The sequence below is a fragment of the Zea mays genome, chromosome 7, assembly GCF_902167145.1.
Source record: "Zea mays cultivar B73 chromosome 7, Zm-B73-REFERENCE-NAM-5.0, whole genome shotgun sequence".
Lineage (NCBI taxonomy): Eukaryota > Viridiplantae > Streptophyta > Magnoliopsida > Poales > Poaceae > Zea > Zea mays.
This window is the reverse complement of record NC_050102.1, coordinates 81,552,846-81,560,472: the sequence shown is the minus strand read 5'-3', so window position 1 is coordinate 81,560,472 and position 7,627 is coordinate 81,552,846. Positions and strand designations below refer to the sequence as shown.

The 7,627-nt window shown below is 41.9% G+C and overlaps 1 long non-coding RNA gene across 1 annotated transcript; it reads left to right on the top strand.

The window, feature by feature from the left end:
• The first annotated feature begins 2,488 nt into the window (after nucleotides 1-2,488).
• LOC118472937 (uncharacterized) lies at nucleotides 2,489-5,218 on the top strand. The gene is made up of 2 exons (XR_004851447.1): nucleotides 2,489-3,265; nucleotides 4,499-5,218. It is a non-coding gene; the product is annotated as an uncharacterized lncRNA (long non-coding RNA).
• The last annotated feature ends 2,409 nt before the right edge of the window (nucleotides 5,219-7,627 follow it).

The window sequence follows — 7,627 nt, the reverse complement described above, 5'->3', positions numbered from 1 at the left end:
TATATCTTTTGGCCTGACGAACATGCCAGCCTTCTTCATGAATCTTATGAACAGTGTGTTCATGGATTATCTCAACAAGTTTGTGGTGGTATTCATTGATGACATTCTCATATATTCTCAAAGTGAGGAGGAGCATGTGGATCATCTGAAGATGGTATTGCAGAGACTGCGAGAGCACCAGCTATATGCCAAGTTGAGCAAGTGCGAGTTCTGGATTGCTGAAGTCATATTCTTGGGTCACATTATAAACAAAGATGGATTGGTTGTGGATCCGAAGAAAGTGGTAGAAATTTTGAATTAGAAAGCGCCAACAGATGCTCGAGGAATCAAGAGCTTCATTGGAATGGCCGGATATTACTTGCGATTCATTGAAGGGTTTTTGAAGTTTGCGAGATCGATAACAACTTTGCTAGCAAACAAAATTTAGTTCAAGTGGACCCAGAAGTGCCAAGAGGCCTTTGAAGCGCTGAAAGAGAAGTTGACTACATCGCGTGTCTTAGTCTTGCCTGATGTGCACAAGCCATTCTCGGTGTATTGTGATGCCTGCTACACTGGTTTGGGATGTGTATTGATGCAAGAGGGAAGAGTTGTGGCTTACTCGTCTCGACATCTGAAGGTTCATGAGAAGAATTATCCAATCCATGACCTGGAGTTAGCAGCAGTGGTTCAAGCGCTGAAGACATGGAGGCATTATCTGTACAGGCAGAAGTGTGATGTTTATACAGACCACAAGAGTCTGAAGTACATATTCACCCAGTTGCAGTTGAATATGAGGCAGCAAAGATGGTTAGAGCTGATTAATGACTATGAATTGGAAATTCACTACCATCCAGGCAAAGCGAACGTGGTTGCAGATGTTTTGAGCAAAAAGATTCAAGTCAATATGATGGTCGTGTGGCGGAACCACCCAGATTATTCCAGCTTAAGTGCCCAAGTCGCGCCTTGAAGGCAGCAACACACTTAAATCGGAATAAACCGTCAGTCCCTCGGATCTAGTCCGATAAAGCCACTTACCAAGGATTGAATACCACTAGCTCACTCAAAGGTGAGGCACAGAGAAATACAATAAAGCATAATACCATAAATTAAGAAAGTATCATTAGTGATTACATTATCGGAGTTTCTGAAATAGTAACAATAGTTTTTAGTGCAGCAGAAATAACTAATGGAGAAAACCAAGTAACATGGCGAAGCCTGGCCACGCTACTCCTCCTGGTCCTCTCTTGCGGAAGCAGTAACCCACTCGACTGTCTATCCCGGTGGCAGGGATGGAGGCCAAGTCACACTATCAACCAAAACAAGGAGGTACCTGCAAAAATTATGCCACAAGCAAGGCTGAGTATACTAATACTGAGCTAGACTTACCCGGTGTGAGGAGTCTACTCCTCTACCTCTAGACCATGAAGCCGTTTGGCTGAGGGGTTTGGTTTGCCAAAAGCACTAGCTGAGTCTAAAATCAAGTTTTAGCTTTTCAAGTTCTAGAATAATAATTTATACTAGATGAGTACCTAGCTATTCATACATGGTATCAAACATTATATCAATCAACATCTTTTGCCAGTCATCTCATTTTCACTCATTACTCAATGCAGTACAATGGATCAAACAGTCCCATTAGTTACGAGAAGCAGACGATTCGAATCGAGTTTTAACCTTGCAAGGTAAACCTAAACACACGACATGTAGGGGCACTCCGTCCCCACACACATCAATCGTCCCCATCGATCCCCCGTTCGCGGCCAGGGCTCACCGCCTGTAACACCCTAAAATCCTGTTTCTGGTATTTGGAAAATCCTTCTGTAAGACTTTAAATGGTTAGAACCTCTTAAAAATATATATTTAACAAGATATTTTTTTAATAATAAACTTGGGGATATTGTTGGACAAGAACTTAAGTTAATATATATATATATATATATATATATATATATATATATTTTATAAAGATTATGCATTGAGAATTATCTTCTTAAAATAAATAGGTAACAAATGATTGATTAATGAAATTATAATTTAATTATGTTATACATTCAAAGAGTAATTTTATTTGTTTACAAGATTTTTTGTATGTGTGTGCATCACTAATTTGAAGCACCTACTTAAATAAAGAAAATAATAAAACATCTCAAATAAGAATTTTAATAATAAATATTCATATACTTAGCATCATGCTGAACTTTTGTATGTGCATATCAGATTTAAATTCAAACTTGAAACTTGAAATTTGAAAAAAATAGAACCAAAATAGAAAAGAAAGAAGAAGAGAAAAGAAAAGAAGCTCATACCTGCGTTTTGGGCCGAAACTCTTTCCCTCGGCCCAATTTAACTTCACCCGCACGGCCACTCATTTCAGCGCTCACGCCGCGCATGTGTGTTTGACTCCCTCACGTAAGTCTCTTACACGTGGGCCCGGTGCCAGCCACAGTTTCACTTCTGCGCGCGTCTGGTCTGGTTTGCTTCCCTCTCTGGTGAGTGGGCCCTATAGTCAGGCCAAGCCTTCTTCTTCTTCCCCCAACTAATTTCCGCTGTGCGCGCTGGTGGTCAAGATCCGCTCAGCTGCGCAACTGAATCGCGCCAGGATCCACCGAAGTCCCTCGCTCACGCGGCCAACGGATGGATGGGGCTGGCCGCTGGCGGGACCCACTGCCTAGCTTCACGTTACTCCTCCTACCAGACGCGCGCGCAGTGGACGGAGAGATCCGTGGGGTGCGGATCCCTTGCAGTCCGGAGGGGAATTGACCACTCGTTCGCTGCGCATAAAAGAGGAGCGATCATGGCCCTGGAACTCACCGCCCTAGTCAACCAGAAGTAAGGCAGCGCGTTCGCCCATGGTGTGTCGTGGCCATTGGAGAGAGAGGGTGAGCGCAGGAAACCAACAGGGGAGATCTGGAGCCGCACTCGAGGAGAGAGAAAGGGGGAGTTCGTCGGATCATGTGGAGCGAAGGTCGCGGCACCAGGGCCTGCTAGAGAGGTTCGCTGATGAGCATAGAAGTTCATCGGGGTATTGGGTTTGTTTCCTATGGAGTCCGTGGTTCGCCGCTGGGCAGCTGCAAGCCGAGCTCGTCGCCGTCGCGTTCGGATCCTACCTTGGCTGACGGTCCGGCCTCGGGAGGAGGGCGAGGGACTACCGGTGTGCAGCAAACCTAGAGGTAACTCCCGGGAGCGAGGTGATGGGCGGACTCGTCCGAATTTGCTCGTCGGTCTGATGCGGTGGCCACGGATCCGCCATCTGACGTGGTCAACCACGTCGTCGACTCCATAGCCGGTAAGACGTCGCTAACCTTACTCACCATGAGCTCCGCCCTTGTTTACACATTGTAGTAGTCGGATTGGGTGGGGGGTCACCGGTTTTGGGGCACGTCGGTGCACAGCACGGCCGCTGGGGCATTGCGGCGCTAGGTGTCATGGTAGGGAAGAAGATGAGCAGTTGCCATTGATCCTTAGATCAATGGTGGGGATGAGGGTTAGTGGATAACGTTTCAGTGGGGGCATGTGGACCGTGGATATCCCTGTGTGCGACCAAGATTGGGTGTTAGAGTAACTCGTCGTGAAATCAAATCTAGACCGTAGGTGATAGATCCGACTGCTGCTGTCGAGTACCGGTTCATTCGTCGAGGATATAATCTGGGTCGTCTATTTTGATCTGACAGCTCAGATCAAGTGGTTCCCTCGGCCGTGCCCATTTTACATAAGAACCCTCGCTGTTACACCAAATCAACCCGCAGTACGTCCTGTTGTTGCCTGAGTCTTACTGCAAGTTGCGCGAGAGCCCCTGGACTTTCCAGTATTTAGCGCGCAGTTCAGAGAACAATGAAAATGAATAATTAATTACATATAAATTGATTTTTAGTATTAAGATAAATCCAGAAAACTTATTTAATCCTTAGAAAATCCATATTTAGTCCAAATTGACCCATTTCAGTCCTATAATTTTGTAATATTATTGTTTATCAATTACAATTAGTGCCACTGTTTTGACATGAAAGCCACATTAAAATTAATATCCTAATTAATCTTTTATCCAACATTTAAAACTTTATAAATTCATAACTCCTCCATTTTAACTCTGATTTGATCCGTTCCAGTTGCGTTAGTCTCGTATAAGTATGTACTATGCAATAACAACATTTATTGTACCATGTATCATTATTTTATAATTACATCTGTATTCAACTAATGTTGGTTAGTCTGGTTAAACTGCTTATAAACTACTGGAATATGATCTATGGTTAATTTATAACTTAGATTAAAATTGAGATAATTATTTATAGAATAACCTCTCATATGATTTATATTAACCAATTTATAATATAGTTTAATATTCTAATCACACAGATCTTCTATAAAATCATAACTCCTTAATCATAACTCTGATCCTAGTGGTTCTTGATCCCGCGATCTCGTAGCTTCGCGTAGATCATTATTATTCAATTTGTTCTCATGTTTGGTGTGATGTTGATTTTATCTATACCATGTTTGTTTGTATTGCTACGACTAGCGCGAGGTTTCGAGGATCTGAAGAATCATCCTAGTACATGGAATCTCAAGTGCCAGGTAAGTTGTGCCCTTGATCACTTTCATTTACCCAATGTTCTTTATTATCACTTATCAATGCATAGGTTTAATTTTGATGGGACCTAATAGGTCACCCTAGACTGGTTATCCTTTTTACCTTGTTTATCCCTAAATCAATTGGGTAGCTATGTTATTGCTTTATATGGTTTTGGGTTAATATTTCATTATATCCATGTTCCTATTATTTTGTTATGTTATTTATGTTCATGATAAGATCATTATGTTAATGGGAACTGTTGGGACCATGCTTCGTCGCCGAAGGTCCTACAAAAAGAAACAGCTTCAGCTGAAGCTGCTTGAACATGATGCCGAAGACACCGTTCACGAAGCTTCGGAACTACAGCATATCCGAAGACGAAGGGTCGAACCGACTTAAAGATAAAATGACCTTTTAGCCTTCAAAGGTCTGATTCATTGTTGTAAACTTTTATGAGGGGCATAATTGTAATTCCTCATGAGCTGTGTCCTGTGCCTATAAATAGTGAACAGTATTCCTTTACTGTTCACACATTCCTGTAATTGCTAACGCATCACTCGGGAATTATTGTTTGTCAAGGCAAATGTATAAATGTACTTAAACGTTGTATTCAAATATCTTAAATTCATATAATAATATATGTGAATGAGGTCATTTGTTTTCAAATACCTTTAATGTTTCATGTTTTAACTTTACTTTGTATTATCTTTATATGTTTAATTACGAAGGTAAAACCTTCGTAATATTATGTTCGTGACCTTCGTCTGAAGTTCATTAAATCCTTGTGGAGATAATGTTTCGGCGGACGAAGGGCATTGATATTTAACATTTTATGTTGCCTTGTTCTTAATTCATAGCATTTGAGAACAAGTCCCCAACATGAACATGGAGCGACCACTTGGGAAAACAGTGCTACCACAAGGGTAGTATGGGATGCCCTTGGCTGATTAACTAGTAAAGCTAGTGGATGACTACCTTACCCGAAAGGGGCAAGGGCAGTAGGGGAGTGGTAAATGTAGGGAGGTCCTTGGGTTGATTTTGCTGCGATGGCGGTCAGGCGAGGGATCCCTGCATTGGAGCTTCCTAGAAACTGTAGCAGGTTTTCTGAAGCTAGTGGAACTTTGTAAAGGCCTCGTAGTGTTACCCTGCCTCGCTTCCTTGGTAGAGGTATATGGGATTCATGACCCCTTGGCAGATGGGTAACATGACTTGTGGGAAAACATGTGCAACCTCTGCAGAGTGTAAAACTGGTATACTAGTCGTGCTCACGGTCATGAGCAGCTCGGACCCTCACATGATTAATCTATAGAATTAAAACTCAATTTGTCATTTGCATCACATTAGGATTATTTGATTATTACTTTTACTTATTATTACTAAGGTTTGGTATTTACTTATACTTAGTAATTGTTAATAAAATTTTGACCAACTTATAAAAGCAATGCTCAGCTTCAACCTTTATTTTATTGATCAGCCTTACACATCACATGAACTCCCACCTTTGGTGAGTTCATGCCACATTATTCCCCACAACTTGTTGAGCGATGAACATGTGTGAGCTCACCCTTGTTGTCTCACACCCCCACACAGGAGAAGAACAGGTGGTTCATGTGGAGCCACACAGCGAGGAGTTTGATTCGATCTAGGTGGTGTCTCCCAGTTGACTTTTTGGCGCCAATGATAGATTTTAGATCCTTTTATATTTATCTTTTATTTTGTAAGACTTCCGCTATGTAATAAGTACTCTTATTATATTGTGACATTTATCTCTATACACTCTGTTATTATATATGTTGTCTTCTTTGGCGCATGTATGAGATGCATCCGGCTTTGTCCCTTAAGCCCAGGTGTGACACCGCCTTGGCATACAATGCTCCACTGACTCCCGCTGCCGCCGTGCAGTGATCGCACTTGTACCCACCATATCCGAAATGGGAGACCACGTCTCAGGACAAGTGAGGAGGAAAGTTCGCGCCCGGCTTCACTCAGGTACTAGGCTTACCGGTTACCATATTTTCCGACATGTGTTTAGTATGTTCAAACGCTTGACACAGGCATCCGCACGTTAATCCTTATTCCAATTTCGTCTCGTAGACAGCGCATCCCCATGGATCCGTGTCCACAGACCATCATCATTCTGTTATAAAAAATGGATACAACCAATTCCTGACCTCGCGCGAGTGCTAGAAAAATCACTCGACTTCTACTGAGATCCCTAATTAGCAAAGCAGCTACTCGACCTAGCATACTAGTATCTATTTCAAAAAATAATCTTGAGTTCATGCAACTAGGGTTTCAAGCAACTCCTACACTTAAGTGCACGGTACAAGCCTACAAACATTAAGTGCAGTAAAATAGCATATATAAACGGTTATGCATAAAACCGGGGCTTGCCTGGAATTCAACACTAGATAGTGTATGCTAGATGACACTCGTTTGGCGAGCATCCATGGGTTAAGTCCATCATTCTTTAGGTCGTCCACCACATCACTTGCACGATTATCATCTCTCGGTCCTAAATGAGATGCAGGATGGATATGTATGAATATGATGAAAGTAGCACAAGATATTCCAATACACGGTAGTGAACTAAACACTAAATAGCGAGACATCGTGAACAACCACACACACTAGCGCTAACTATCTACATGTCATCGAGCACTGGAAAGATGACGACACTTACCATACTTAGAGATGGCAATGGGTACCCGCTACCCGAAACCCGGTGGGTTTTTGCTCTATTAGGGTATGGGTTTGGGTCAATTTCTCTACCCATGGGTTTGTTAATGGGTTCAAATGGAAACCCAATGGGTACGTGGGCATGGGTTTGTTCTTCCACTACCCATACCCGCAAACCCGTGGGTTTTTAAAACCCGCCTTAAAATCAACATTCCTTATAAATATGTCTCATAATATTATTAATTGAATATGTTCTAATTGAAATAAACTTCATGTAACAAATTTTAGGCTAAAATTAGTTATCACATGTTCCTTTTATGCTAGCTTATTAATGTATTGATTGTCATTTACATGATGAATTATTTTTTATGTTGATGTTAGTGGGTATGGGAAACC